Source organism: Phoenix dactylifera, chromosome 4, assembly GCF_051530095.1.
Source record: "Phoenix dactylifera cultivar Ajwa chromosome 4, Ajwa_hap1_PhDact_Kaust_v1.1, whole genome shotgun sequence".
Classification (NCBI taxonomy): Eukaryota; Viridiplantae; Streptophyta; class Magnoliopsida; order Arecales; family Arecaceae; genus Phoenix; species Phoenix dactylifera.
Genome location: NC_143193.1, coordinates 37,740,873 through 37,763,590, shown reverse-complemented (window position 1 = coordinate 37,763,590; position 22,718 = coordinate 37,740,873). Strand labels below are relative to the sequence as shown.

At 49.5% G+C, this 22,718-nt stretch overlaps 54 non-coding genes and 8 pseudogenes across 54 annotated transcripts; all 62 read left to right on the top strand.

Annotated features, from left to right (window-relative positions):
- Positions 1 to 78: 78 nt before the first annotated feature.
- LOC149764016 (5S ribosomal RNA) lies at positions 79 to 197 on the top strand. The gene has a single exon (XR_016408404.1). It is a non-coding gene; the product is annotated as a 5S ribosomal RNA (ribosomal RNA).
- Positions 198 to 444: 247 nt separating this feature from the next.
- Positions 445 to 563, top strand: LOC149764015 (5S ribosomal RNA). Its single transcript, XR_016404755.1, has one exon. It is a non-coding gene; the product is annotated as a 5S ribosomal RNA (ribosomal RNA).
- Positions 564 to 809: 246 nt separating this feature from the next.
- Positions 810 to 928, top strand: LOC149764014 (5S ribosomal RNA). The gene has a single exon (XR_016403992.1). It is a non-coding gene; the product is annotated as a 5S ribosomal RNA (ribosomal RNA).
- A 246-nt stretch (positions 929 to 1,174) lies between these two features.
- Positions 1,175 to 1,293, top strand: LOC149764013 (5S ribosomal RNA). Its single transcript, XR_016403266.1, has one exon. It is a non-coding gene; the product is annotated as a 5S ribosomal RNA (ribosomal RNA).
- Positions 1,294 to 1,540: 247 nt separating this feature from the next.
- On the top strand, positions 1,541 to 1,659 carry LOC149764012 (5S ribosomal RNA). The gene has a single exon (XR_016411061.1). It is a non-coding gene; the product is annotated as a 5S ribosomal RNA (ribosomal RNA).
- A 246-nt stretch (positions 1,660 to 1,905) lies between these two features.
- On the top strand, positions 1,906 to 2,024 carry LOC149764011 (5S ribosomal RNA; annotated as a pseudogene).
- A 247-nt stretch (positions 2,025 to 2,271) lies between these two features.
- LOC149764010 (5S ribosomal RNA) lies at positions 2,272 to 2,390 on the top strand. The gene has a single exon (XR_016412510.1). It is a non-coding gene; the product is annotated as a 5S ribosomal RNA (ribosomal RNA).
- A 246-nt stretch (positions 2,391 to 2,636) lies between these two features.
- LOC149764009 (5S ribosomal RNA) lies at positions 2,637 to 2,755 on the top strand. The gene has a single exon (XR_016402659.1). It is a non-coding gene; the product is annotated as a 5S ribosomal RNA (ribosomal RNA).
- A 246-nt stretch (positions 2,756 to 3,001) lies between these two features.
- On the top strand, positions 3,002 to 3,120 carry LOC149764008 (5S ribosomal RNA). Its single transcript, XR_016411059.1, has one exon. It is a non-coding gene; the product is annotated as a 5S ribosomal RNA (ribosomal RNA).
- Positions 3,121 to 3,366: 246 nt separating this feature from the next.
- On the top strand, positions 3,367 to 3,485 carry LOC149764007 (5S ribosomal RNA; annotated as a pseudogene).
- A 247-nt stretch (positions 3,486 to 3,732) lies between these two features.
- On the top strand, positions 3,733 to 3,851 carry LOC149764006 (5S ribosomal RNA). Its single transcript, XR_016412509.1, has one exon. It is a non-coding gene; the product is annotated as a 5S ribosomal RNA (ribosomal RNA).
- A 246-nt stretch (positions 3,852 to 4,097) lies between these two features.
- LOC149764005 (5S ribosomal RNA) lies at positions 4,098 to 4,216 on the top strand. The gene has a single exon (XR_016402658.1). It is a non-coding gene; the product is annotated as a 5S ribosomal RNA (ribosomal RNA).
- Positions 4,217 to 4,462: 246 nt separating this feature from the next.
- LOC149764004 (5S ribosomal RNA) lies at positions 4,463 to 4,581 on the top strand. The gene has a single exon (XR_016412299.1). It is a non-coding gene; the product is annotated as a 5S ribosomal RNA (ribosomal RNA).
- A 248-nt stretch (positions 4,582 to 4,829) lies between these two features.
- Positions 4,830 to 4,948, top strand: LOC149764003 (5S ribosomal RNA). Its single transcript, XR_016411058.1, has one exon. It is a non-coding gene; the product is annotated as a 5S ribosomal RNA (ribosomal RNA).
- Positions 4,949 to 5,194: 246 nt separating this feature from the next.
- Positions 5,195 to 5,313, top strand: LOC149764002 (5S ribosomal RNA). The gene has a single exon (XR_016411057.1). It is a non-coding gene; the product is annotated as a 5S ribosomal RNA (ribosomal RNA).
- Positions 5,314 to 5,559: 246 nt separating this feature from the next.
- Positions 5,560 to 5,678, top strand: LOC149764001 (5S ribosomal RNA). The gene has a single exon (XR_016402657.1). It is a non-coding gene; the product is annotated as a 5S ribosomal RNA (ribosomal RNA).
- A 246-nt stretch (positions 5,679 to 5,924) lies between these two features.
- LOC149764000 (5S ribosomal RNA) lies at positions 5,925 to 6,043 on the top strand. Its single transcript, XR_016412298.1, has one exon. It is a non-coding gene; the product is annotated as a 5S ribosomal RNA (ribosomal RNA).
- Positions 6,044 to 6,291: 248 nt separating this feature from the next.
- On the top strand, positions 6,292 to 6,410 carry LOC149763999 (5S ribosomal RNA). The gene has a single exon (XR_016411056.1). It is a non-coding gene; the product is annotated as a 5S ribosomal RNA (ribosomal RNA).
- Positions 6,411 to 6,656: 246 nt separating this feature from the next.
- On the top strand, positions 6,657 to 6,775 carry LOC149763998 (5S ribosomal RNA; annotated as a pseudogene).
- A 247-nt stretch (positions 6,776 to 7,022) lies between these two features.
- LOC149763997 (5S ribosomal RNA) lies at positions 7,023 to 7,141 on the top strand. Its single transcript, XR_016412297.1, has one exon. It is a non-coding gene; the product is annotated as a 5S ribosomal RNA (ribosomal RNA).
- A 248-nt stretch (positions 7,142 to 7,389) lies between these two features.
- Positions 7,390 to 7,508, top strand: LOC149763996 (5S ribosomal RNA). The gene has a single exon (XR_016411055.1). It is a non-coding gene; the product is annotated as a 5S ribosomal RNA (ribosomal RNA).
- Positions 7,509 to 7,754: 246 nt separating this feature from the next.
- Positions 7,755 to 7,873, top strand: LOC149763995 (5S ribosomal RNA; annotated as a pseudogene).
- Positions 7,874 to 8,120: 247 nt separating this feature from the next.
- LOC149763994 (5S ribosomal RNA) lies at positions 8,121 to 8,239 on the top strand. The gene has a single exon (XR_016411054.1). It is a non-coding gene; the product is annotated as a 5S ribosomal RNA (ribosomal RNA).
- A 246-nt stretch (positions 8,240 to 8,485) lies between these two features.
- On the top strand, positions 8,486 to 8,604 carry LOC149763993 (5S ribosomal RNA). The gene has a single exon (XR_016402656.1). It is a non-coding gene; the product is annotated as a 5S ribosomal RNA (ribosomal RNA).
- A 246-nt stretch (positions 8,605 to 8,850) lies between these two features.
- LOC149763992 (5S ribosomal RNA) lies at positions 8,851 to 8,969 on the top strand. The gene has a single exon (XR_016407498.1). It is a non-coding gene; the product is annotated as a 5S ribosomal RNA (ribosomal RNA).
- A 247-nt stretch (positions 8,970 to 9,216) lies between these two features.
- On the top strand, positions 9,217 to 9,335 carry LOC149763991 (5S ribosomal RNA). The gene has a single exon (XR_016411053.1). It is a non-coding gene; the product is annotated as a 5S ribosomal RNA (ribosomal RNA).
- Positions 9,336 to 9,581: 246 nt separating this feature from the next.
- Positions 9,582 to 9,700, top strand: LOC149763990 (5S ribosomal RNA). Its single transcript, XR_016401429.1, has one exon. It is a non-coding gene; the product is annotated as a 5S ribosomal RNA (ribosomal RNA).
- Positions 9,701 to 9,946: 246 nt separating this feature from the next.
- Positions 9,947 to 10,065, top strand: LOC149763989 (5S ribosomal RNA). The gene has a single exon (XR_016411676.1). It is a non-coding gene; the product is annotated as a 5S ribosomal RNA (ribosomal RNA).
- Positions 10,066 to 10,313: 248 nt separating this feature from the next.
- Positions 10,314 to 10,432, top strand: LOC149763988 (5S ribosomal RNA). The gene has a single exon (XR_016411052.1). It is a non-coding gene; the product is annotated as a 5S ribosomal RNA (ribosomal RNA).
- A 246-nt stretch (positions 10,433 to 10,678) lies between these two features.
- LOC149763987 (5S ribosomal RNA) lies at positions 10,679 to 10,797 on the top strand (annotated as a pseudogene).
- A 246-nt stretch (positions 10,798 to 11,043) lies between these two features.
- Positions 11,044 to 11,162, top strand: LOC149763986 (5S ribosomal RNA). Its single transcript, XR_016411051.1, has one exon. It is a non-coding gene; the product is annotated as a 5S ribosomal RNA (ribosomal RNA).
- Positions 11,163 to 11,408: 246 nt separating this feature from the next.
- Positions 11,409 to 11,527, top strand: LOC149763985 (5S ribosomal RNA). Its single transcript, XR_016411050.1, has one exon. It is a non-coding gene; the product is annotated as a 5S ribosomal RNA (ribosomal RNA).
- Positions 11,528 to 11,773: 246 nt separating this feature from the next.
- LOC149763984 (5S ribosomal RNA) lies at positions 11,774 to 11,892 on the top strand. Its single transcript, XR_016407497.1, has one exon. It is a non-coding gene; the product is annotated as a 5S ribosomal RNA (ribosomal RNA).
- A 247-nt stretch (positions 11,893 to 12,139) lies between these two features.
- Positions 12,140 to 12,258, top strand: LOC149763983 (5S ribosomal RNA). The gene has a single exon (XR_016411048.1). It is a non-coding gene; the product is annotated as a 5S ribosomal RNA (ribosomal RNA).
- A 246-nt stretch (positions 12,259 to 12,504) lies between these two features.
- Positions 12,505 to 12,623, top strand: LOC149763982 (5S ribosomal RNA). Its single transcript, XR_016403519.1, has one exon. It is a non-coding gene; the product is annotated as a 5S ribosomal RNA (ribosomal RNA).
- Positions 12,624 to 12,869: 246 nt separating this feature from the next.
- LOC149763981 (5S ribosomal RNA) lies at positions 12,870 to 12,988 on the top strand. The gene has a single exon (XR_016412296.1). It is a non-coding gene; the product is annotated as a 5S ribosomal RNA (ribosomal RNA).
- Positions 12,989 to 13,235: 247 nt separating this feature from the next.
- LOC149763980 (5S ribosomal RNA) lies at positions 13,236 to 13,354 on the top strand. The gene has a single exon (XR_016411047.1). It is a non-coding gene; the product is annotated as a 5S ribosomal RNA (ribosomal RNA).
- A 246-nt stretch (positions 13,355 to 13,600) lies between these two features.
- On the top strand, positions 13,601 to 13,719 carry LOC149763979 (5S ribosomal RNA). The gene has a single exon (XR_016412654.1). It is a non-coding gene; the product is annotated as a 5S ribosomal RNA (ribosomal RNA).
- Positions 13,720 to 13,964: 245 nt separating this feature from the next.
- Positions 13,965 to 14,083, top strand: LOC149763978 (5S ribosomal RNA). The gene has a single exon (XR_016412508.1). It is a non-coding gene; the product is annotated as a 5S ribosomal RNA (ribosomal RNA).
- A 246-nt stretch (positions 14,084 to 14,329) lies between these two features.
- LOC149763977 (5S ribosomal RNA) lies at positions 14,330 to 14,448 on the top strand. Its single transcript, XR_016408403.1, has one exon. It is a non-coding gene; the product is annotated as a 5S ribosomal RNA (ribosomal RNA).
- Positions 14,449 to 14,695: 247 nt separating this feature from the next.
- LOC149763976 (5S ribosomal RNA) lies at positions 14,696 to 14,814 on the top strand. The gene has a single exon (XR_016403481.1). It is a non-coding gene; the product is annotated as a 5S ribosomal RNA (ribosomal RNA).
- Positions 14,815 to 15,060: 246 nt separating this feature from the next.
- LOC149763975 (5S ribosomal RNA) lies at positions 15,061 to 15,179 on the top strand. Its single transcript, XR_016411046.1, has one exon. It is a non-coding gene; the product is annotated as a 5S ribosomal RNA (ribosomal RNA).
- A 246-nt stretch (positions 15,180 to 15,425) lies between these two features.
- On the top strand, positions 15,426 to 15,544 carry LOC149763974 (5S ribosomal RNA). Its single transcript, XR_016401986.1, has one exon. It is a non-coding gene; the product is annotated as a 5S ribosomal RNA (ribosomal RNA).
- A 248-nt stretch (positions 15,545 to 15,792) lies between these two features.
- Positions 15,793 to 15,911, top strand: LOC149763973 (5S ribosomal RNA). Its single transcript, XR_016412506.1, has one exon. It is a non-coding gene; the product is annotated as a 5S ribosomal RNA (ribosomal RNA).
- A 246-nt stretch (positions 15,912 to 16,157) lies between these two features.
- Positions 16,158 to 16,276, top strand: LOC149763972 (5S ribosomal RNA; annotated as a pseudogene).
- A 247-nt stretch (positions 16,277 to 16,523) lies between these two features.
- Positions 16,524 to 16,642, top strand: LOC149763971 (5S ribosomal RNA). The gene has a single exon (XR_016403480.1). It is a non-coding gene; the product is annotated as a 5S ribosomal RNA (ribosomal RNA).
- Positions 16,643 to 16,888: 246 nt separating this feature from the next.
- On the top strand, positions 16,889 to 17,007 carry LOC149763970 (5S ribosomal RNA). Its single transcript, XR_016411045.1, has one exon. It is a non-coding gene; the product is annotated as a 5S ribosomal RNA (ribosomal RNA).
- A 246-nt stretch (positions 17,008 to 17,253) lies between these two features.
- Positions 17,254 to 17,372, top strand: LOC149763969 (5S ribosomal RNA; annotated as a pseudogene).
- A 247-nt stretch (positions 17,373 to 17,619) lies between these two features.
- On the top strand, positions 17,620 to 17,738 carry LOC149763968 (5S ribosomal RNA). The gene has a single exon (XR_016403479.1). It is a non-coding gene; the product is annotated as a 5S ribosomal RNA (ribosomal RNA).
- Positions 17,739 to 17,984: 246 nt separating this feature from the next.
- Positions 17,985 to 18,103, top strand: LOC149763967 (5S ribosomal RNA). Its single transcript, XR_016411044.1, has one exon. It is a non-coding gene; the product is annotated as a 5S ribosomal RNA (ribosomal RNA).
- Positions 18,104 to 18,349: 246 nt separating this feature from the next.
- Positions 18,350 to 18,468, top strand: LOC149763966 (5S ribosomal RNA). The gene has a single exon (XR_016408401.1). It is a non-coding gene; the product is annotated as a 5S ribosomal RNA (ribosomal RNA).
- Positions 18,469 to 18,715: 247 nt separating this feature from the next.
- Positions 18,716 to 18,834, top strand: LOC149763965 (5S ribosomal RNA). Its single transcript, XR_016404754.1, has one exon. It is a non-coding gene; the product is annotated as a 5S ribosomal RNA (ribosomal RNA).
- A 246-nt stretch (positions 18,835 to 19,080) lies between these two features.
- LOC149763964 (5S ribosomal RNA) lies at positions 19,081 to 19,199 on the top strand. Its single transcript, XR_016403991.1, has one exon. It is a non-coding gene; the product is annotated as a 5S ribosomal RNA (ribosomal RNA).
- A 246-nt stretch (positions 19,200 to 19,445) lies between these two features.
- LOC149763963 (5S ribosomal RNA) lies at positions 19,446 to 19,564 on the top strand. The gene has a single exon (XR_016405780.1). It is a non-coding gene; the product is annotated as a 5S ribosomal RNA (ribosomal RNA).
- Positions 19,565 to 19,812: 248 nt separating this feature from the next.
- Positions 19,813 to 19,931, top strand: LOC149763962 (5S ribosomal RNA). The gene has a single exon (XR_016411043.1). It is a non-coding gene; the product is annotated as a 5S ribosomal RNA (ribosomal RNA).
- A 246-nt stretch (positions 19,932 to 20,177) lies between these two features.
- Positions 20,178 to 20,296, top strand: LOC149763961 (5S ribosomal RNA; annotated as a pseudogene).
- A 246-nt stretch (positions 20,297 to 20,542) lies between these two features.
- On the top strand, positions 20,543 to 20,661 carry LOC149763960 (5S ribosomal RNA). The gene has a single exon (XR_016412605.1). It is a non-coding gene; the product is annotated as a 5S ribosomal RNA (ribosomal RNA).
- A 246-nt stretch (positions 20,662 to 20,907) lies between these two features.
- LOC149763959 (5S ribosomal RNA) lies at positions 20,908 to 21,026 on the top strand. Its single transcript, XR_016411042.1, has one exon. It is a non-coding gene; the product is annotated as a 5S ribosomal RNA (ribosomal RNA).
- A 246-nt stretch (positions 21,027 to 21,272) lies between these two features.
- On the top strand, positions 21,273 to 21,391 carry LOC149763958 (5S ribosomal RNA). The gene has a single exon (XR_016408400.1). It is a non-coding gene; the product is annotated as a 5S ribosomal RNA (ribosomal RNA).
- A 247-nt stretch (positions 21,392 to 21,638) lies between these two features.
- On the top strand, positions 21,639 to 21,757 carry LOC149763957 (5S ribosomal RNA). The gene has a single exon (XR_016403478.1). It is a non-coding gene; the product is annotated as a 5S ribosomal RNA (ribosomal RNA).
- A 246-nt stretch (positions 21,758 to 22,003) lies between these two features.
- LOC149763956 (5S ribosomal RNA) lies at positions 22,004 to 22,122 on the top strand. The gene has a single exon (XR_016412505.1). It is a non-coding gene; the product is annotated as a 5S ribosomal RNA (ribosomal RNA).
- Positions 22,123 to 22,368: 246 nt separating this feature from the next.
- LOC149763955 (5S ribosomal RNA) lies at positions 22,369 to 22,487 on the top strand. Its single transcript, XR_016408399.1, has one exon. It is a non-coding gene; the product is annotated as a 5S ribosomal RNA (ribosomal RNA).
- The last annotated feature ends 231 nt before the right edge of the window (positions 22,488 to 22,718 follow it).

Below are 22,718 nucleotides of genomic sequence, written 5' to 3'. Positions count from 1 at the left end.
GGCCCCGGCAGCGCGAATGTCTCGGGCCGTCGAGGTCTGCTACTTTGTCATAAAAGGGAGTTTCGAAGGGCATGTCTTGGGTGCGATCATACCAGCACTAATGCACCGGATCCTATCAGAACTCTGCAGTTAAGCGTGCTTGGGCGAGAGTAGTACTAGGATGGGTGACCCCCTGGGAAGTCCTCATGTTGCACCCTTTTTATTTTTTGCCCGCTTTTTTATTTTTTGATAATATTTATTTTTAATTTTTTGGCTTTTGGTTTTTCCTCTTCGGATAATTTTTTTCCCCCGACAATAAACTGGGTCCGGAGACTGGCGGTGCCATGCCGCATAGCGGGACCAGCGCGTTGAATCCTACGCCAGAACGGCCCCGGCAGCGCGAATGTCTCGGGCCGTCGAGGTCTGCTGCTTTGTCATAAAAGGGAGTTTCGAAGGGCATATCATGGGTGCGATCATACCAGCACTAATGCACCTGATCCCATCAGAACTCCGCAGTTAAGCGTGCTTGGGCGAGAGCAGTACTAGGATGGGTGACCCCCTGGGAAGTCCTCGTGTTGCACCCCTTTTATTTTTTGCCCGCTTTTTTTTTTTTTGATAACATTTATTTTTAATTTTTTGGCTTTTGGCTTTTCCTCTTCGGATAATTTTTTTCCCTCGAAAATAAACTGAGTCCGGAGACTCGCGGTGCCATGCCGCATAGCGGAACAGCGCATTGAATCCTACGCCAGAACGGCCCCGGCAGCGCGAATGTCTCGGGCCGTCGAGGTCTGCTGCTTTGTCATAAAAGGGTGTTTCGATGGGCATGTCATGGGTGCGATCATACCAGCACTAATGCACCGGATCCCATCAGAACTCCGCAGTTAAGCGTGCTTGGGCGAGAGTAGTACTAGGATGGGTGACCCCCTGGGAAGTCCTCATGTTGCACCCCTTTTATTTTTTGCCCGCTTTTTTATTTTTTGATAATATTTATTTTTAATTTTTCGGCTTTTGGCTTTTCCTCTTCGGATAATTTTTTTCCCCCGAAAATAAACTGAGTCCGGAGACTCGCGGTGCCATGCCGCATAGCAGAACAGCGCGTTGAATCCTACGCCAGAACGGCCCCGGCATCGCGAATGTCTCGGTCCGTCGAGGTCTGCTGCTTTGTCATAAAAGGGAGTTTCGAAGGGCATGTCATGGGTGCGATCATACCAGCACTAATGCACCGGATCCCATCAGAACTCCGCAGTTAAGCGTGCTTGGGCGAGAGTAGTACTAGGATGGGTGACCCCCTGGAAAGTCCTCGTGTTGCACCCTTTTTATTTTTTTCTCCACTTTTTTATTTTTTGATAATATTTATTTTTAATTTTTCGGCTTTTGGCTTTTCCTCTTCGGATAATTTTTTTCCCCCGAAAATAAACTGAGTCCGGAGACTGGCGGTGCCATGCCGCATAGCGGAACAGCGCGTTGAATCCTACGCCAGAACGGCCCCGGCAGCGCGAATGTCTCGGGCCGTCGAGGTCTGCTGCTTTGTCATAAAAGGGAGTTTCGATGGGCATGTCATGGGTGCGATCATACCAGCACTAATGCACCGGATCCCATCAGAACTCCGCAGTTAAGCGTGCTTGGGCGAGAGTAGTACTAGGATGGGTGACCCCCTGGGAAGTCCTCGTGTTGCACCCCTTTTATTTTTTGCCCGCTTTTTTATTTTTTGATAATATTTATTTTTAATTTTTCGGCTTTTGGCTTTTCCTCTTCGGATAATTTTTTTCCCCCGAAAATAAACTGAGTCCGGAGACTCGCGGTGCCATGCCGCATAGCGGAACAGCGCGTTGAATCCTACGCCAGAACGGCCCCGGCAGCGCGAATGTCTCGGGCCGTCGCGGTCTGCTGCTTTGTCATAAAAGGGAGTTTCGAAGGGCATGTCATGGGTGCGATCATACCAGCACTAATGCACCGGATCCCATCATAACTCCGCAGTTAGGCGTGCTTGGGCGAGAGAAGTACTAGGATGGGTGACCCCCTGGGAAGTCCTCGTGTTGCACCCTTTTCATTTTTTGCCCGCTTTTTTATTTTTTGATAATATTTATTTTTAATTTTTTGGCTTTTGGCTTTTCCTCTTCGGATAATTTTTTCCCCCCCGAAAATAAACTGAGTCCGGAGACTGGCGGTGCCATGCCGCATAGCGGAACAGCGCGTTGAATCCTACGCCAGAACGGCCCCGGCAGCGCGAATGTCTCGGGCCGTCGAGGTCTGCTGCTTTGTCATAAAAGGGAGTTTCGAAGGGCATGTCATGGGTGCGATCATACCAGCACTAATGCACCGGATCCCATCAGAACTCCGTAGTTAAGCGTGCTTGGGCGAGAGTAGTACTAGGATGGGTGACCCCCTGGGAAGTCCTCGTGTTGCACCCCTTTTATTTTTTGCCCGCTTTTTTATTTTTTGATAACATTTATTTTTTATTTTTCGGCTTTTGGCTTTTCCTCTTCGGATAATTTTTTTCCCCCGAAAATAAACTGAGTCCGGAGACTGGCGGTGCCATGCCGCATAGCGGAACAACGCGTTGAATCCTACGCCAGAACGGCCCCGGCAGCGCGAATGTCTCGGGCCGTCGAGGTCTGCTGCTTTGTCATAAAAGGGAGTTTCGAAGGGCATGTCATGCGTGCGATCATACCAGCACTAATGCACCGGATCCCATCAGAACTCCGCAGTTAAGCGTGCTTGGGCGAGAGTAGTACTAGGATGGGTGACCCCCTGGGAAGTCCTCGTGTTGCACCCCTTTTATTTTTTGCCCGCTTTTTTATTTTTTGATAACATTTATTTTTTATTTTTCGGCTTTTGGCTTTTCCTCTTCGGATAATTTTTTTCCCCCGAAAATAAACTGAGTCCGGAGACTGGCGGTGCCATGCCGCATAGCGGAACAGCGCGTTGAATCCTACGCCAGAACGGCCCCGGCAGCGCGAATGTCTCGGGCCGTCGAGGTCTGCTGCTTTGTCATAAAAGGGAGTTTCGATGGGCATGTCATGGGTGCGATCATACCAGCACTAATGCACCGGATCCCATCAGAACTCCGCAGTTAAGCGTGCTTGGGCGAGAGTAGTACTAGGATGGGTGACCCCCTGGGAAGTCCTCGTGTTGCACCCCTTTTATTTTTTGCCCGCTTTTTTATTTTTTGATAATATTTATTTTTAATTTTTCGGCTTTTGGCTTTTCCTCTTCGGATAATTTTTTTCCCCCGAAAATAAACTGAGTCCGGAGACTCGCGGTGCCATGCCGCATAGCGGAACAGCGCGTTGAATCCTACGCCAGAACGGCCCCGGCAGCGCGAATGTCTCGGGCCGTCGCGGTCTGCTGCTTTGTCATAAAAGGGAGTTTCGAAGGGCATGTCATGGGTGCGATCATACCAGCACTAATGCACCGGATCCCATCATAACTCCGCAGTTAGGCGTGCTTGGGCGAGAGAAGTACTAGGATGGGTGACCCCCTGGGAAGTCCTCGTGTTGCACCCTTTTCATTTTTTGCCCGCTTTTTTATTTTTTGATAATATTTATTTTTAATTTTTTGGCTTTTGGCTTTTCCTCTTCGGATAATTTTTTCCCCCCCGAAAATAAACTGAGTCCGGAGACTGGCGGTGCCATGCCGCATAGCGGAACAGCGCGTTGAATCCTACGCCAGAACGGCCCCGGCAGCGCGAATGTCTCGGGCCGTCGAGGTCTGCTGCTTTGTCATAAAAGGGAGTTTCGAAGGGCATGTCATGGGTGCGATCATACCAGCACTAATGCACCGGATCCCATCAGAACTCCGTAGTTAAGCGTGCTTGGGCGAGAGTAGTACTAGGATGGGTGACCCCCTGGGAAGTCCTCGTGTTGCACCCCTTTTATTTTTTGCCCGCTTTTTTATTTTTTGATAACATTTATTTTTTATTTTTCGGCTTTTGGCTTTTCCTCTTCGGATAATTTTTTTCCCCCGAAAATAAACTGAGTCCGGAGACTGGCGGTGCCATGCCGCATAGCGGAACAACGCGTTGAATCCTACGCCAGAACGGCCCCGGCAGCGCGAATGTCTCGGGCCGTCGAGGTCTGCTGCTTTGTCATAAAAGGGAGTTTCGAAGGGCATGTCATGCGTGCGATCATACCAGCACTAATGCACCGGATCCCATCAGAACTCCGCAGTTAAGCGTGCTTGGGCGAGAGTAGTACTAGGATGGGTGACCCCCTGGGAAGTCCTCGTGTTGCACCCCTTTTATTTTTTGCCCGCTTTTTTATTTTTTGATAACATTTATTTTTTATTTTTCGGCTTTTGGCTTTTCCTCTTCGGATAATTTTTTTCCCCCGAAAATAAACTGAGTCCGGAGACTGGCGGTGCCATGCCGCATAGCGGAACAGCGTGTTGAATCCTACGCCAGAACGGCCCCGGCAGCGCGAATGTCTCGGGCCGTCGAGGTCTGCTACTTTGTCATAAAAGGGAGTTTCGAAGGGCATGTCTTGGGTGCGATCATACCAGCACTAATGCACCGGATCCCATCAGAACTCCGCAGTTAAGCGTGCTTGGGCGAGAGTAGTACTAGGATGGGTGACCCCCTGGGAAGTCCTCGTGTTGCACCCTTTTTATTTTTTTCTCCACTTTTTTATTTTTTGATAATATTTATTTTTAATTTTTCGGCTTTTGGCTTTTCCTCTTTGGATAATTTTTTTCCCCCGAAAATAAACTGAGTCCGGAGACTGGCGGTGCCATGCCGCATAGCGGGAATACCGCGTTGAATCCTACGCCAGAACGGCCCCGGCGGCGCGAATGTCTCGGGCCGTCGAGGTCTGCTGCTTTGTCATAAAAGGGAGTTTCGATGGGCATGTCATGGGTGCGATCATACCAGCACTAATGCACCGGATCCCATCAGAACTCCGCAGTTAAGCGTGCTTGGGCGAGAGTAGTACTAGGATGGGTGACCCCCTGGGAAGTCCTCGTGTTGCACCCCTTTTATTTTTTGCCCGCTTTTTTATTTTTTGATAATATTTATTTTTAATTTTTCGGCTTTTGGCTTTTCCTCTTCGGATAATTTTTTTCCCCCGAAAATAAACTGAGTCCGGAGACTCGCGGTGCCATGCCGCATAGCGGAACAGCGCGTTGAATCCTACGCCAGAACGGCCCCGGCAGCGCGAATGTCTCGGGGCGTCGAGGTCTGCTGCTTTGTCATAAAAGGGAGTTTCGAAGGGCATGTCATGGGTGCGATCATACCAGCACTAATGCACCGGATCCCATCAGAACTCCGCAGTTAAGCGTGCTTGGGCGAGAGTAGTACTAGGATGGGTGACCCCCTGGGAAGTCCTCGTGTTGCACCCCTTTTATTTTTTGCCCGCTTTTTTATTTTTTGATAACATTTATTTTTTATTTTTCGGCTTTTGGCTTTTCCTCTTCGGATAATTTTTTTCCCCCGAAAATAAACTGAGTCCGGAGACTGGCGGCGCCATGCCGCATAGCGGAACACCGCGTTGAATCCTACGCCAGAACGGCCCCGGCAGCGCGAATGTCTCGGGCCGTCGAGGTCTGCTGCTTTGTCATAAAAGGGAGTTTCGAAGGGCATGTCATGCGTGCGATCATACCAGCACTAATGCACCGGATCCCATCAGAACTCCGCAGTTAAGCGTGCTTGGGCGAGAGTAGTACTAGGATGGGTGACCCCCTGGGAAGTCCTCGTGTTGCACCCCTTTTATTTTTTGCCCGCTTTTTTATTTTTTGATAACATTTATTTTTTATTTTTCGGCTTTTGGCTTTTCCTCTTCGGATAATTTTTTTCCCCCGAAAATAAACTGAGTCCGGAGACTGGCGGTGCCATGCCGCATAGCGGAACAGCGTGTTGAATCCTACGCCAGAACGGCCCCGGCAGCGCGAATGTCTCGGGCCGTCGAGGTCTGCTTCTTTGTCATAAAAGGGAGTTTCGAAGGGCATGTCTTGGGTGCGATCATACCAGCACTAATGCACCGGATCCCATCAGAACTCCGCAGTTAAGCGTGCTTGGGCGAGAGTAGTACTAGGATGGGTGACCCCCTGGGAAGTCCTCGTGTTGCACCCTTTTTATTTTTTTCTCCACTTTTTTATTTTTTGATAATATTTATTTTTAATTTTTCGGCTTTTGGCTTTTCCTCTTCGGATAATTTTTTTCCCCCGAAAATAAACTGAGTCCGGAGACTGGCGGTGCCATGCCGCATAGCGGGAATACCGCGTTGAATCCTACGCCAGAACGGCCCCGGCGGCGCGAATGTCTCGGGCCGTCGAGGTCTGCTGCTTTGTCATAAAAGGGAGTTTCGATGGGCATGTCATGGGTGCGATCATACCAGCACTAATGCACCGGATCCCATCAGAACTCCGCAGTTAAGCGTGCTTGGGCGAGAGTAGTACTAGGATGGGTGACCCCCTGGGAAGTCCTCGTGTTGCACCCCTTTTATTTTTTGCCCGCTTTTTTATTTTTTGATAATATTTATTTTTAATTTTTCGGCTTTTGGCTTTTCCTCTTCGGATAATTTTTTTCTCCCGAAAATAAACTGAGTCCGGAGACTCGCGGTGCCATGCCGCATAGCGGAACAGCGCGTTGAATCCTACGCCAGAACGGCCCCGGCAGCGCGAATGTCTCGGGCCGTCGCGGTCTGCTGCTTTGTCATAAAAGGGAGTTTCGAAGGGCATGTCATGGGTGCGATCATACCAGCACTAATGCACCGGATCCCATCATAACTCCGCAGTTAGGCGTGCTTGGGCGAGAGAAGTACTAGGATGGGTGACCCCCTGGGAAGTCCTCGTGTTGCACCCTTTTTATTTTTTGCCCGCTTTTTTATTTTTTGATAATATTTATTTTTAATTTTTTGGCTTTTGGCTTTTCCTCTTCGGATAATTTTTTCCCCCCCGAAAATAAACTGAGTCCGGAGACTCGCGGTGCCATGCCGCATAGCGGAACAGCGCGTTGAATCCTACGCCAGAACGGCCCCGGCATCGCGAATGTCTCGGTCCGTCGAGGTCTGCTGCTTTGTCATAAAAGGGAGTTTCGAAGGGCATGTCTTGGGTGCGATCATACCAGCACTAATGCACCGGATCCCATCAGAACTCCGCAGTTAAGCGTGCTTGGGCGAGAGTAGTACTAGGATGGGTGACCCCCTGGGAAGTCCTCGTGTTGCACCCTTTTTATTTTTTTCTCCACTTTTTTATTTTTTGATAATATTTATTTTTAATTTTTCGGCTTTTGGCTTTTCCTCTTCGGATAATTTTTTTCCCCCGAAAATAAACTGAGTCCGGAGACTGGCGGTGCCATGCCGCATAGCGGGAATACCGCGTTGAATCCTACGCCAGAACGGCCCCGGCGGCGCGAATGTCTCAAGCCGTCGAGGTCTGCTGCTTTGTCATAAAAGGGAGTTTCGATGGGCATGTCATGGGTGCGATCATACCAGCACTAATGCACCGGATCCCATCAGAACTCCGCAGTTAAGCGTGCTTGGGCGAGAGTAGTACTAGGATGGGTGACCCCCTGGGAAGTCCTCGTGTTGCACCCCTTTTATTTTTTGCCCGCTTTTTTATTTTTTGATAATATTTATTTTTAATTTTTCGGCTTTTGGCTTTTCCTCTTCGGATAATTTTTTTCTCCCGAAAATAAACTGAGTCCGGAGACTCGCGGTGCCATGCCGCATAGCGGAACAGCGCGTTGAATCCTACGCCAGAACGGCCCCGGCAGCGCGAATGTCTCGGGCCGTCGCGGTCTGCTGCTTTGTCATAAAAGGGAGTTTCGAAGGGCATGTCATGGGTGCGATCATACCAGCACTAATGCACCGGATCCCATCATAACTCCGCAGTTAGGCGTGCTTGGGCGAGAGAAGTACTAGGATGGGTGACCCCCTGGGAAGTCCTCGTGTTGCACCCTTTTTATTTTTTGCCCGCTTTTTTATTTTTTGATAATATTTATTTTTAATTTTTTGGCTTTTGGCTTTTCCTCTTCGGATAATTTTTTCCCCCCCGAAAATAAACTGAGTCCGGAGACTGGCGGCGCCATGCCGCATAGCGGAACAGCGCGTTGAATCCTACGCCAGAACGGCCCCGGCAGCGCGAATGTCTCGGGCCGTCGAGGTCTGCTGCTTTGTCATAAAAGGGAGTTTCGAAGGGCATGTCATGGGTGCGATCATACCAGCACTAATGCACCGGATCCCATCAGAACTCCGCAGTTAAGCGTGCTTGGGCGAGAGTAGTACTAGGATGGGTGACCCCCTGGGAAGTCCTCGTGTTGCACCCCTTTTATTTTTTGCCCGCTTTTTTATTTTTTGATAACATTTATTTTTTATTTTTCGGCTTTTGGCTTTTCCTCTTCGGATAATTTTTTTCCCCCGAAAATAAACTGAGTCCGGAGACTGGCGGTGCCATGCCGCATAGCGGAACAGCGCGTTGAATCCTACGCCAGAACGGCCCCGGCAGCGCGAATGTCTCGGGCCATCGAGGTCTGCTGCTTTGTCATAAAAGGGAGTTTCGAAGGGCATGTCATGCGTGCGATCATACCAGCACTAATGCACCGGATCCCATCAGAACTCCGCAGTTAAGCGTGCTTGGGCGAGAGTAGTACTAGGATGGGTGACCCCCTGGGAAGTCCTCGTGTTGCACCCCTTTTATTTTTTGCCCGCTTTTTTATTTTTTGATAACATTTATTTTTTATTTTTCGGCTTTTGGCTTTTCCTCTTCGGATAATTTTTTTCCCCCGAAAATAAACTGAGTCCGGAGACTGGCGGTGCCATGCCGCATAGCGGAACAGCGTGTTGAATCCTACGCCAGAACGGCCCCGGCAGCGCGAATGTCTCGGGCCGTCGAGGTCTGCTACTTTGTCATAAAAGGGAGTTTCGAAAGGCATGTCTTGGGTGCGATCATACCAGCACTAATGCACCGGATCCTATCAGAACTCCGCAGTTAAGCGTGCTTGGGCGAGAGTAGTACTAGGATGGGTGACCCCCTGGGAAGTCCTCATGTTGCACCCTTTTTATTTTTTGCCCGCTTTTTTATTTTTTGATAATATTTATTTTTAATTTTTTGGCTTTTGGCTTTTCCTCTTCGGATAATTTTTTTCCCCCGACAATGAACTGGGTCCGGAGACTGGCGGTGCCATGCCGCATAGCGGGACCAGCGCGTTGAATCCTACGCCAGAACGGCCCCGGCAGCGCGAATGTCTCGGGCCGACGAGGTCTGCTGCTTTGTCATAAAAGGGAGTTTCGAAGGGCATATCATGGGTGCGATCATACCAGCACTAATGCACCGGATCCCATCAGAACTCCGCAGTTAAGCGTGCTTGGGCGAGAGTAGTACTAGGATGGGTGACCCCCTGGGAAGTCCTCGTGTTGCACCCCTTTTATTTTTTGCCCGCTTTTTTCTTTTTTGATAACATTTATTTTTAATTTTTTGGCTTTTGGCTTTTCCTCTTCGGATAATTTTTTTCCCTCGAAAATAAACTGAGTCCGGAGACTCGCGGTGCCATGCCGCATAGCGGAACAGCGCATTGAATCCTACGCCAGAACGGCCCCGGCAGCGCGAATGTCTCGGGCCGTCGAGGTCTGCTGCTTTGTCATAAAAGGGTGTTTCGATGGGCATGTCATGGGTGCGATCATACCAGCACTAATGCACCGGATCCCATCAGAACTCCGAAGTTAAGCGTGCTTGGGCAAGAGTAGTACTAGGATGGGTGACCCCCTGGGAAGTCCTCGTGTTGCACCCCTTTTATTTTTTGCCCGCTTTTTTATTTTTTGATAATATTTATTTTTAATTTTTTGGCTTTTGGCTTTTCCTCTTCGGATAATTTTTTTCCTCCGAAAATAAACTGAGTCCGGAGACTCGCGGTGCCATGCCGCATAGCGGAACAGCGCGTTGAATCCTACGCCAGAACGGCCCCGGCAGCGCGAATGTCTCGGGCCGTCGAGGTCTGCTGCTTTGTCATAAAAGGGAGTTTCGAAGGGCATGTCATGGGTGCGATCATACCGGCACTAATGCACCGGATCCCATCAGAACTCCGCAGTTAAGCGTGCTTGGGCGAGAGTAGTACTAGGATGGGTGACCCCCTGGGAAGTCCTCGTGTTGCACCCTTTTTATTTTTTTCTCCACTTTTTTATTTTTTGATAATATTTATTTTTAATTTTTCGGCTTTTGGCTTTTCCTCTTCGGATAATTTTTTTCCCCCGAAAATAAACTGAGTCCGGAGACTGGCGGTGCCATGCCGCATAGCGGGAATAGCGCGTTGAATCCTACGCCAGAACGGCCCCGGCGGCGCGAATGTCTCGGGCCGTCGAGGTCTGCTGCTTTGTCATAAAAGGGAGTTTCGATGGGCATGTCATGGGTGCGATCATACCAGCACTAATGCACCGGATCCCATCAGAACTCCGCAGTTAAGCGTGCTTGGGCGAGAGTAGTACTAGGATGGGTGACCCCCTGGGAAGTCCTCGTGTTGCACCCCTTTTATTCTGTGCCCGCTTTTTTATTTTTTGATAATATTTATTTTTAATTTTTCGGCTTTTGGCTTTTCCTCTTCGGATAATTTTTTTCCCCCGAAAATAAACTGAGTCCGGAGACTCGCGGTGCCATGCCGCATAGCGGAACAGCGCGTTGAATCCTACGCCAGAACGGCCCCGGCAGCGCGAATGTCTCGGGCCGTCGCGGTCTGCTGCTTTGTCATAAAAGGGAGTTTCGAAGGGCATGTCATGGGTGCGATCATACCAGCACTAATGCACCGGATCCCATCATAACTCCGCAGTTAGGCGTGCTTGGGCGAGAGAAGTACTAGGATGGGTGACCCCCTGGGAAGTCCTCGTGTTGCACCCTTTTTATTTTTTGCCCGCTTTTTTATTTTTTGATAATATTTATTTTTAATTTTTTGGCTTTTGGCTTTTCCTCTTCGGATAATTTTTTCCCCCCGAAAATAAACTGAGTCCGGAGACTGGCGGTGCCATGCCGCATAGCGGAACAGCGCGTTGAATCCTACGCCAGAACGGCCCCGGCAGCGCGAATGTCTCGGGCCGTCGAGGTCTGCTGCTTTGTCATAAAAGGGAGTTTCGAAGGGCATGTCATGGGTGCGATCATACCAGCACTAATGCACCGGATCCCATCAGAACTCCGCAGTTAAGCGTGCTTGGGCGAGAGTAGTACTAGGATGGGTGACCCCCTGGGAAGTCCTCGTGTTGCACCCCTTTTATTTTTTGCCCGCTTTTTTATTTTTTGATAACATTTATTTTTTATTTTTCGGCTTTTGGCTTTTCCTCTTTGGATAATTTTTTTCTCCCGAAAATAAACTGAGTCCGGAGACTGGCGGTGCCATGCCGCATAGCGGAACAGCGCGTTGAATCCTACGCCAGAACGGCCCCGGCAGCGCGAATGTCTCGGGCCGTCGAGGTCTGCTGCTTTGTCATAAAAGGGAGTTTCGAAGGGCATGTCATGGGTGCGATCATACCAGCACTAATGCACCGGATCCCATCAGAACTCCGCAGTTAAGCGTGCTTGGGCGAGAGTAGTACTAGGATGGGTGACCCCCTGGGAAGTCCTCGTGTTGCACCCCTTTTATTTTTTGCCCGCTTTTTTATTTTTTGATAACATTTATTTTTTATTTTTCGGCTTTTGGCTTTTCCTCTTCGGATAATTTTTTTCCCCCGAAAATAAACTGAGTCCGGAGACTGGCGGTGCCATGCCGCATAGCGGAACAGCGTGTTGAATCCTACGCCAGAACGGCCCCGGCAGCGCGAATGTCTCGGGCCGTCGAGGTCTGCTACTTTGTCATAAAAGGGAGTTTCGAAGGGCATGTCTTGGGTGCGATCATACCAGCACTAATGCACCGGATCCTATCAGAACTCCGCAGTTAAGCGTGCTTGGGCGAGAGTAGTACTAGGATGGGTGACCCCCTGGGAAGTCCTCATGTTGCACCCTTTTTATTTTTTGCCCGCTTTTTTATTTTTTGATAATATTTATTTTTAATTTTTTGGCTTTTGGCTTTTCCTCTTCGGATAATTTTTTTCCCCCGACAATAAACTGGGTCCGGAGACTGGCGGTGCCATGCCGCATAGCGGGACCAGCGCGTTGAATCCTACGCCAGAACGGCCCCGGCAGCGCGAATGTCTCGGGCCGTCGAGGTCTGCTGCTTTGTCATAAAAGGGAGTTTCGAAGGGCATATCATGGGTGCGATCATACCAGCACTAATGCACCGGATCCCATCAGAACTCCGCAGTTAAGCGTGCTTGGGCGAGAGTAGTACTAGGATGGGTGACCCCCTGGGAAGTCCTCGTGTTGCACCCCTTTTATTTTTTGCCCGCTTTTTTCTTTTTTGATAACATTTATTTTTAATTTTTTGGCTTTTGGCTTTTCCTCTTCGGATAATTTTTTTTCCTCGAAAATAAACTGAGTCCGGAGACTCGCGATGCCATGCCGCATAGCGGAACAGCGCATTGAGTCCTACGCCAGAACGGCCCCGGCAGCGCGAATGTCTCGGGCCGTCGAGGTCTGCTGCTTTGTCATAAAAGGGTGTTTCGATGGGCATGTCATGGGTGCGATCATACCAGCACTAATGCACCGGATCCCATCAGAACTCCGCAGTTAAGCGTGCTTGGGCGAGAGTAGTACTAGGATAGGTGACCCCCTGGGAAGTCCTCGTGTTGCACCCCTTTTATTTTTTGCCCGCTTTTTTATTTTTTGATAATATTTATTTTTAATTTTTCGGCTTTTGGCTTTTCCTCTTCGGATAATTTTTTTCCCCCGAAAATAAACTGAGTCCGGAGACTCGCGGTGCCATGCCGCATAGCGGAACAGCGCGTTGAATCCTACGCCAGAACGGCCCCGGCAGCGCGAATGTCTCGGGCCGTCGAGGTCTGCTGCTTTGTCATAAAAGGGAGTTTCGAAGGGCATGTCATGGGTGCGATCATACCAGCACTAATGCACCGGATCCCATCAGAACTCCGCAGTTAAGCGTGCTTGGGCGAGAGTAGTACTAGGATGGGTGACCCCCTGGGAAGTCCTCGTGTTGCACCCTTTTTATTTTTTTCTCCACTTTTTTATTTTTTGATTATATTTATTTTTAATTTTTCGGCTTTTGGCTTTTCCTCTTCGGATAATTTTTTTCCCCCGAAAATAAACTGAGTCCGGAGACTGGCGGTGCCATGCCGCATAGCGGAACAGCGCATTGAATCCTACGCCAGAACGGCCCCGGCAGCGCGAATGTCTCGGGCCGTCGAGGTCTGCTGCGTTGTCATAAAAGGGTGTTTCGATGGGCATGTCATGGGTGCGATCATACCAGCACTAATGCACCGGATCCCATCAGAACTCCGCAGTTAAGCGTGCTTGGGCGAGAGTAGTACTAGGATGGGTGACCCCCTGGGAAGTCCTCGTGTTGCACCCCTTTTATTTTTTGCCCGCTTTTTTATTTTTTGATAATATTTATTTTTAATTTTTTGGCTTTTGGCTTTTCCTCTTCGGATAATTTTTTTCCCCCGAAAATAAACTGAGTCCGGAGACTCGCGGTGCCATGCCGCATAGCGGAACAGCGCGTTGAATCCTACGCCAGAACGGCCCCGGCAGCGCCAATGTCTCGGGCCGTCGAGGTCTGCTGCTTTGTCATAAAAGGGAGTTTCGAAGGGCATGTCATGGGTGCGATCATACCAGCACTAATGCACCGGATCCCATCAGAACTCCGTAGTTAAGCGTGCTTGGGCGAGAGTAGTACTAGGATGGGTGACCCCCTGGGAAGTCCTCGTGTTGCACCCTTTTTATTTTTTGCCCGCTTTTTTATTTTTTGATAATATTTATTTTTAATTTTTCGGCTTTTGGCTTTTCCTCTTCGGATAATTTTTTTTTCCGAAAATAAACTGAGTCCGGAGACTGGCGGTGCCATGCCGCATAGCGGAACAGCGCGTTGAATCCTACGCCAGAACGGCCCCGGCAGCGCGAATGTCTCGGGCCGTCGAGGTCTGCTGCTTTGTCATAAAAGGGAGTTTCGAAGGGCATGTCATGGGTGCGATCATACCAGCACTAATGCACCGGATCCCATCAGAACTCCGTAGTTAAGCGTGCTTGGGCGAGAGTAGTACTAGGATGGGTGACCCCCTGGGAAGTCCTCGTGTTGCACCCCTTTTATTTTTTGCCCGCTTTTTTATTTTTTGATAACATTTATTTTTTATTTTTCGGCTTTTGGCTTCTCCTCTTCGGATAATTTTTTTCCCCCGAAAATAAACTGAGTCCGGAGACTGGCGGTGCCATGCCGCATAGCGGAACAGCGTGTTGAATCCTACGCCAGAACGGCCCCGGCAGCGCGAATGTCTCGGGCCGTCGAGGTCTGCTACTTTGTCATAAAAGGGAGTTTCGAAGGGCATGTCTTGGGTGCGATCATACCAGCACTAATGCACCGGATCCTATCAGAACTCTGCAGTTAAGCGTGCTTGGGCGAGAGTAGTACTAGGATGGGTGACCCCCTGGGAAGTCCTCATGTTGCACCCTTTTTATTTTTTGCCCGCTTTTTTATTTTTTGATAATATTTATTTTTAATTTTTTGGCTTTTGGCTTTTCCTCTTCGGATAATTTTTTTCCCCCGACAATAAACTGGGTCCGGAGACTGGCGGTGCCATGCCACATAGCGGGACCAGCGCGTTGAATCCTACGCCAGAACGGCCCCGGCAGCGCGAATGTCTCGGGCCGTCGAGGTCTGCTGCTTTGTCATAAAAGGGAGTTTCGAAGGGCATATCATGGGTGCGATCATACCAGCACTAATGCACCTGATCCCATCAGAACTCCGCAGTTAAGCGTGCTTGGGCGAGAGTAGTACTAGGATGGGTGACCCCCTGGGAAGTCCTCGTGTTGCACCCCTTTTATTTTTTGCCCGCTTTTTTCTTTTTTGATAACATTTATTTTTAATTTTTTGGCTTTTGGCTTTTCCTCTTCGGATAATTTTTTTCCCTCGAAAATAAACTGAGTCCGGAGACTCGCGGTGCCATGCCGCATAGCGGAACAGCGCATTGAATCCTACGCCAGAACGGCCCCGGCAGCGCGAATGTCTCGGGCCGTCGAGGTCTGCTGCTTTGTCATAAAAGGGTGTTTCGATGGGCATGTCATGGGTGCGATCATACCAGCACTAATGCACCGGATCCCATCAGAACTCCGCAGTTAAGCGTGCTTGGGCGAGAGTAGTACTAGGATGGGTGACCCCCTGGGAAGTCCTCGTGTTGCACCCCTTTTATTTTTTGCCCGCTTTTTTATTTTTTGATAATATTTATTTTTAATTTTTCGGCTTTTGGCTTTTCCTCTTCGGATAATTTTTTTCCCCCGAAAATAAACTGAGTCCGGAGACTCGCGGTGCCATGCCGCATAGCGGAACAGCGCGTTGAATCCTACGCCAGAACGGCCCCGGCATCGCGAATGTCTCGGTCCGTCGAGGTCTGCTGCTTTGTCATAAAAGGGAGTTTCGAAGGGCATGTCATTGGTGCGATCATACCAGCACTAATGCACCGGATCCCATCAGAACTCCGCAGTTAAGCGTGCTTGGGCGAGAGTAGTACTAGGATGGGTGACCCCCTGGGAAGTCCTCGTGTTGCACCCTTTTTATTTTTTTCTCCACATTTTTATTTTTTGATAATATTTATTTTTAATTTTTCGGCTTTTGGCTTTTCCTCTTCGGATAATTTTTTTCCCCCGAAAATAAACTGAGTCCGGAGACTGGCGGTGCCATGCCGCATAGCGGGAATAGCGCGTTGAATCCTACGCCAGAACGGCCCCGGCGGCGCGAATGTCTCGGGCCGTCGAGGTCTGCTGCTTTGTCATAAAAGGGAGTTTCGATGGGCATGTCATGGGTGCGATCATACCAGCACTAATGCACCGGATCCCATCAGAACTCCGTAGTTAAGCGTGCTTGGGCGAGAGTAGTACTAGGATGGGTGACCCCCTGGGAAGTCCTCGTGTTGCACCCCTTTTATTTTTTGCCCGCTTTTTTATTTTTTGATAATATTTATTTTTAATTTTTCGGCTTTTGGCTTTTCCTCTTCGGATAATTTTTTTCCCCCGAAAATAAACTGAGTCCGGAGACTCGCGGTGCCATGCCGCATAGCGGAACAGCGCGTTGAATCCTACGCCAGAACGGTCCCGGCAGCGCGAATGTCTCGGGCCGTCGCGGTCTGCTGCTTTGTCATAAAAGGGAGTTTCGAAGGGCATGTCATGGGTGCGATCATACCGGCACTAATGCACCGGATCCCATCATAACTCCGCAGTTAGGCGTGCTTGGGCGAGAGAAGTACTAGGATGGGTGACCCCCTGGGAAGTCCTCATGTTGCACCCTTTTTATTTTTTGCCCGCTTTTTTATTTTTTGATAATATTTATTTTTAATTTTTTGGCTTTTGGCTTTTCCTCTTCGGATAATTTTTTTCCCCCGACAATAAACTGGGTCCGGAGACTGGCGGTGCCATGCCGCATAGCGGGACCAGCGCGTTGAATCCTACGCCAGAACGGCCCCGGCAGCGCGAATGTCTTGGGCCGTCGAGGTCTGCTGCTTTGTCATAAAAGGGAGTTTCGAAGGGCATATCATGGGTGCGATCATACCAGCACTAATGCACCTGATCCCATCAGAACTCCGCAGTTAAGCGTGCTTGGGCGAGAGTAGTACTAGGATGGGTGACCCCCTGGGAAGTCCTCGTGTTGCACCCCTTTTATTTTTTGCCCGCTTTTTTATTTTTTGATAACATTTATTTTTTATTTTTCGGCTTTTGGCTTTTCCTCTTCGGATAATTTTTTTCCCCCGAAAATAAACTGAGTCCGGAGACTGGCGGTGCCATGCCGCATAGCGGAACAGCGCGTTGAATCCTACGCCAGAACGGCCCCGGCAGCGCGAATGTCTCGGGCCGTCGAGGTCTGCTGCTTTGTCATAAAAGGGAGTTTCGAAGGGCATGTCATGGGTGCGATCATACCAGCACTAATGCACCGGATCCCATCAGAACTCCGCAGTTAAGCGTGCTTGGGCGAGAGTAGTACTAGGATGGGTGACCCCCTGGGAAGTCCTCGTGTTGCACCCCTTTTATTTTTTGCCCGCTTTTTTATTTTTTGATAACATTTATTTTTTATTTTTCGGCTTTTGGCTTCTCCTCTTCGGATAATTTTTTTCCCCCGAAAATAAACTGAGTCCGGAGACTCGCGGTGCCATGCCGCATAGCGGAACAGCGCGTTGAATCCTACGCCAGAACGGTCCCGGCAGCGCGAATGTCTCGGGCCGTCGCGGTCTGCTGCTTTGTCATAAAAGGGAGTTTCGAAGGGCATGTCATGGGTGCGATCATACCGGCACTAATGCACCGGATCCCATCATAACTCCGCAGTTAGGCGTGCTTGGGCGAGAGAAGTACTAGGATGGGTGACCCCCTGGGAAGTCCTCATGTTGCACCCTTTTTATTTTTTGCCCGCTTTTTTATTTTTTGATAATATTTATTTTTAATTTTTTGGCTTTTGGCTTTTCCTCTTCGGATAATTTTTTTCCCCCGACAATAAACTGGGTCCGGAGACTGGCGGTGCCATGCCGCATAGCGGGACCAGCGCGTTGAATCCTACGCCAGAACGGCCCCGGCAGCGCGAATGTCTTGGGCCGTCGAGGTCTGCTGCTTTGTCATAAAAGGGAGTTTCGAAGGGCATATCATGGGTGCGATCATACCAGCACTAATGCACCTGATCCCATCAGAACTCCGCAGTTAAGCGTGCTTGGGCGAGAGTAGTACTAGGATGGGTGACCCCCTGGGAAGTCCTCGTGTTGCACCCCTTTTATTTTTTGCCCGCTTTTTTATTTTTTGATAACATTTATTTTTTATTTTTCGGCTTTTGGCTTTTCCTCTTCGGATAATTTTTTTCCCCCGAAAATAAACTGAGTCCGGAGACTGGCGGTGCCATGCCGCATAGCGGAACAGCGCGTTGAATCCTACGCCAGAACGGCCCCGGCAGCGCGAATGTCTCGGGCCGTCGAGGTCTGCTGCTTTGTCATAAAAGGGAGTTTCGAAGGGCATGTCATGGGTGCGATCATACCAGCACTAATGCACCGGATCCCATCAGAACTCCGCAGTTAAGCGTGCTTGGGCGAGAGTAGTACTAGGATGGGTGACCCCCTGGGAAGTCCTCGTGTTGCACCCCTTTTATTTTTTGCCCGCTTTTTTATTTTTTGATAACATTTATTTTTTATTTTTCGGCTTTTGGCTTCTCCTCTTCGGATAATTTTTTTCCCCCGAAAATAAACTGTGTCCGGAGACTGGCGGTGCCATGCCGCATAGCGGAACAGCGTGTTGAATCCTACGCCAGAACGGCCCCGGCAGCGCGAATGTCTCGGGCCGTCGAGGTCTGCTACTTTGTCATAAAAGGGAGTTTCGAAGGGCATGTCTTGGGTGCGATCATACCAGCACTAATGCACCGGATCCTATCAGAACTCTGCAGTTAAGCGTGCTTGGGCGAGAGTAGTACTAGGATGGGTGACCCCCTGGGAAGTCCTCATGTTGCACCCTTTTTATTTTTTGCCCGCTTTTTTATTTTTTGATAATATTTATTTTTAATTTTTTGGCTTTTGGTTTTTCCTCTTCGGATAATTTTTTTCCCCCGACAATAAACTGGGTCCGGAGACTGGCGGTGCCATGCCGCATAGCGGGACCAGCGCGTTGAATCCTACGCCAGAACGGCCCCGGCAGCGCGAATGTCTCGGGCCGTCGAGGTCTGCTGCTTTGTCATAAAAGGGAGTTTCGAAGGGCATATCATGGGTGCGATCATACCAGCACTAATGCACCTGATCCCATCAGAACTCCGCAGTTAAGCGTGCTTGGGCGAGAGCAGTACTAGGATGGGTGACCCCCTGGGAAGTCCTCGTGTTGCACCCCTTTTATTTTTTGCCCGCTTTTTTCTTTTTTGATAACATTTATTTTTAATTTTTTGGCTTTTGGCTTTTCCTCTTCGGATAATTTTTTTCCCTCGAAAATAAACTGAGTCCGGAGACTCGCGGTGCCATGCCGCATAGCGGAACAGCGCATTGAATCCTACGCCAGAACGGCCCCGGCAGCGCGAATGTCTCGGGCCGTCGAGGTCTGCTGCTTTGTCATAAAAGGGTGTTTCGATGGGCATGTCATGGGTGCGATCATACCAGCACTAATGCACCGGATCCCATCAGAACTCCGCAGTTAAGCGTGCTTGGGCGAGAGTAGTACTAGGATGGGTGACCCCCTGGGAAGTCCTCATGTTGCACCCCTTTTATTTTTTGCCCGCTTTTTTATTTTTTGATAATATTTATTTTTAATTTTTCGGCTTTTGGCTTTTCCTCTTCGGATAATTTTTTTCCCCCGAAAATAAACTGAGTCCGGAGACTCGCGGTGCCATGCCGCATAGCGGAACAGCGCGTTGAATCCTACGCCAGAACGGCCCCGGCAGCGCGAATGTCTCGGGCCGTCGAGGTCTGCTGCTTTGTCATAAAAGGGAGTTTCGAAGGGCATGTCATGGGTGCGATCATACCAGCACTAATGCAACGGATCCCATCAGAACTCCGCAGTTAACCGTGCTTGGGCGAGAGTAGTACTAGGATGGGTGACCCCCTGGGAAGTCCTCGTGTTGCACCCTTTTTATTTTTTTCTCCACTTTTTTATTTTTTGATAATATTTATTTTTAATTTTTCGGCTTTTGGCTTTTCCTCTTCGGATAATTTTTTTCCCCCGAAAATAAACTGAGTCCGGAGACTGGCGGTGCCATGCCGCATAGCGGGAATAGCGCGTTGAATCCTACGCCAGAACGGCCCCGGCGGCGCGAATGTCTCGGGCCGTCGAGGTCTGCTGCTTTGTCATAAAAGGGAGTTTCGATGGGCATGTCATGGGTGCGATCATACCAGCACTAATGCACCGGATCCCATCAGAACTCCGCAGTTAAGCGTGCTTGGGCGAGAGTAGTACTAGGATGGGTGACCCCCTGGGAAGTCCTCGTGTTGCACCCCTTTTATTTTTTGCCCGCTTTTTTATTTTTTGATAATATTTATTTTTAATTTTTCGGCTTTTGGCTTTTCCTCTTCGGATAATTTTTTTCCCCCGAAAATAAACTGAGTCCGGAGACTCGCGGTGCCATGCCGCATAGCGGAACAGCGCGTTGAATCCTACGCCAGAACGGCCCCGGCAGCGCGAATGTCTCGGGCCGTCGCGGTCTGCTGCTTTGTCATAAAAGGGAGTTTCGAAGGGCATGTCATGGGTGCGATCATACCAGCACTAATGCACCGGATCCCATCATAACTCCGCAGTTAGGCGTGCTTGGGCGAGAGAAGTACTAGGATGGGTGACCCCCTGGGAAGTCCTCGTGTTGCACCCTTTTTATTTTTTGCCCGCTTTTTTATTTTTTGATAATATTTATTTTTAATTTTTTGGCTTTTGGCTTTTCCTCTTCGGATAATTTTTTCCCCCCGAAAATAAACTGAGTCCGGAGACTGGCGGTGCCATGCCGCATAGCGGAACAGCGCGTTGAATCCTACGCCAGAACGGCCCCGGCAGCGCGAATGTCTCGGGCCGTCGAGGTCTGCTGCTTTATCATAAAAGGGAGTTTCGAAGGGCATGTCATGGGTGCGATCATACCAGCACTAATACACCGGATCCCATCAGAACTCCGCAGTTAAGCGTGCTTGGGCGAGAGTAGTACTAGGATGGGTGACCCCCTGGGAAGTCCTCGTGTTGCACCCATTTTATTTTTTGCCCGCTTTTTTATTTTTTGATAACATTTATTTTTTATTTTTCGGCTTTTGGCTTTTCCTCTTCGGATAATTTTTTTCCCCCGAAAATAAACTCAGTCCGGAGACTGGCGGTGCCATGCCGCATAGCGGAACAGCGCGTTGAATCCTACGCCAGAACGGCCCCGGCAGCGCGAATGTCTCGGGCCGTCGAGGTCTGCTGCTTTGTCATAAAAGGGAGTTTCGAAGGGCATGTCATGGGTGCGATCATACCAGCACTAATGCACCGGATCCCATCAGAACTCCGCAGTTAAGCGTGCTTGGGCGAGAGTAGTACTAGGATGGGTGACCCCCTGGGAAGTCCTCGTGTTGCACCCCTTTTATTTTTTGCCCGCTTTTTTATTTTTTGATAACATTTATTTTTTATTTTTCGGCTTTTGGCTTTTCCTCTTCGGATAATTTTTTTCTCCCGAAAATAAACTGAGTCCGGAGACTGGCGGTGCCATGCCGCATAGCGGAACAGCGTGTTGAATCCTACGCCAGAACGGCCCCGGCAGCGCGAATGTCTCGGGCCGTCGAGGTCTGCTACTTTGTCATAAAAGGGAGTTTCGAAGGGCATGTCTTGGGTGCGATCATACCAGCACTAATGCACCGGATCCTATCAGAACTCTGCAGTTAAGCGTGCTTGGGCGAGAGTAGTACTAGGATGGGTGACCCCCTGGGAAGTCCTCATGTTGCACCCTTTTTATTTTTTGCCCGCTTTTTTATTTTTTGAGAATATTTATTTTTAATTTTTTGGCTTTTGGCTTTTCCTCTTCGGATAATTTTTTTCCCCCGACAATAAACTGGGTCCGGAGACTGGCGGTGCCATGCCGCATAGCGGGACCAGCGCGTTGAATCCTACGCCAGAACGGCCCCGGCAGCGCGAATGTCTCGGGCCGTCGAGGTCTGCTGCTTTGTCATAAAAGGGAGTTTCGAAGGGCATATCATGGGTGCGATCATACCAGCACTAATGCACCTGATCCCATCAGAACTCCGCAGTTAAGCGTGCTTGGGCGAGAGTAGTACTAGGATGGGTGACCCCCTGGGAAGTCCTCGTGTTGCACCCCTTTTATTTTTTGCCCGCTTTTTTATTTTTTGATAACATTTATTTTTTATTTTTCGGCTTTTGGCTTTTCCTCTTCGGATAATTTTTTTCCCCCGAAAATAAACTGAGTCCGGAGACTGGCGGTGCCATGCCGCATAGCGGAACAGCGCGTTGAATCCTACGCCAGAACGGCCCCGGCAGCGCGAATGTCTCGGGCCGTCGAGGTCTGCTGCTTTGTCATAAAAGGGAGTTTCGAAGGGCATGTCATGGGTGCGATCATACCAGCACTAATGCACCGGATCCCATCAGAACTCCGTAGTTAAGCGTGCTTGGGCGAGAGTAGTACTAGGATGGGTGACCCCCTGGGAAGTCCTCGTGTTGCACCCCTTTTATTTTTTGCCCGCTTTTTTATTTTTTGATAACATTTATTTTTTATTTTTCGGCTTTTGGCTTCTCCTCTTCGGATAATTTTTTTCCCCCGAAAATAAACTGAGTCCGGAGACTGGCGGTGCCATGCCGCATAGCGGAACAGCGTGTTGAATCCTACGCCAGAACGGCCCCGGCAGCGCGAATGTCTCGGGCCGTCGAGGTCTGCTACTTTGTCATAAAAGGGAGTTTCGAAGGGCATGTCTTGGGTGCGATCATACCAGCACTAATGCACCGGATCCTATCAGAACTCTGCAGTTAAGCGTGCTTGGGCGAGAGTAGTACTAGGATGGGTGACCCCCTGGGAAGTCCTCATGTTGCACCCTTTTTATTTTTTGCCCGCTTTTTTATTTTTTGATAATATTTATTTTTAATTTTTTGGCTTTTGGCTTTTCCTCTTCGGATAATTTTTTTCCCCCGACAATAAACTGGGTCCGGAGACTGGCGGTGCCATGCCACATAGCGGGACCAGCGCGTTGAATCCTACGCCAGAACGGCCCCGGCAGAGCGAATGTCTCGGGCCGTCGAGGTCTGCTGCTTTGTCATAAAAGGGAGTT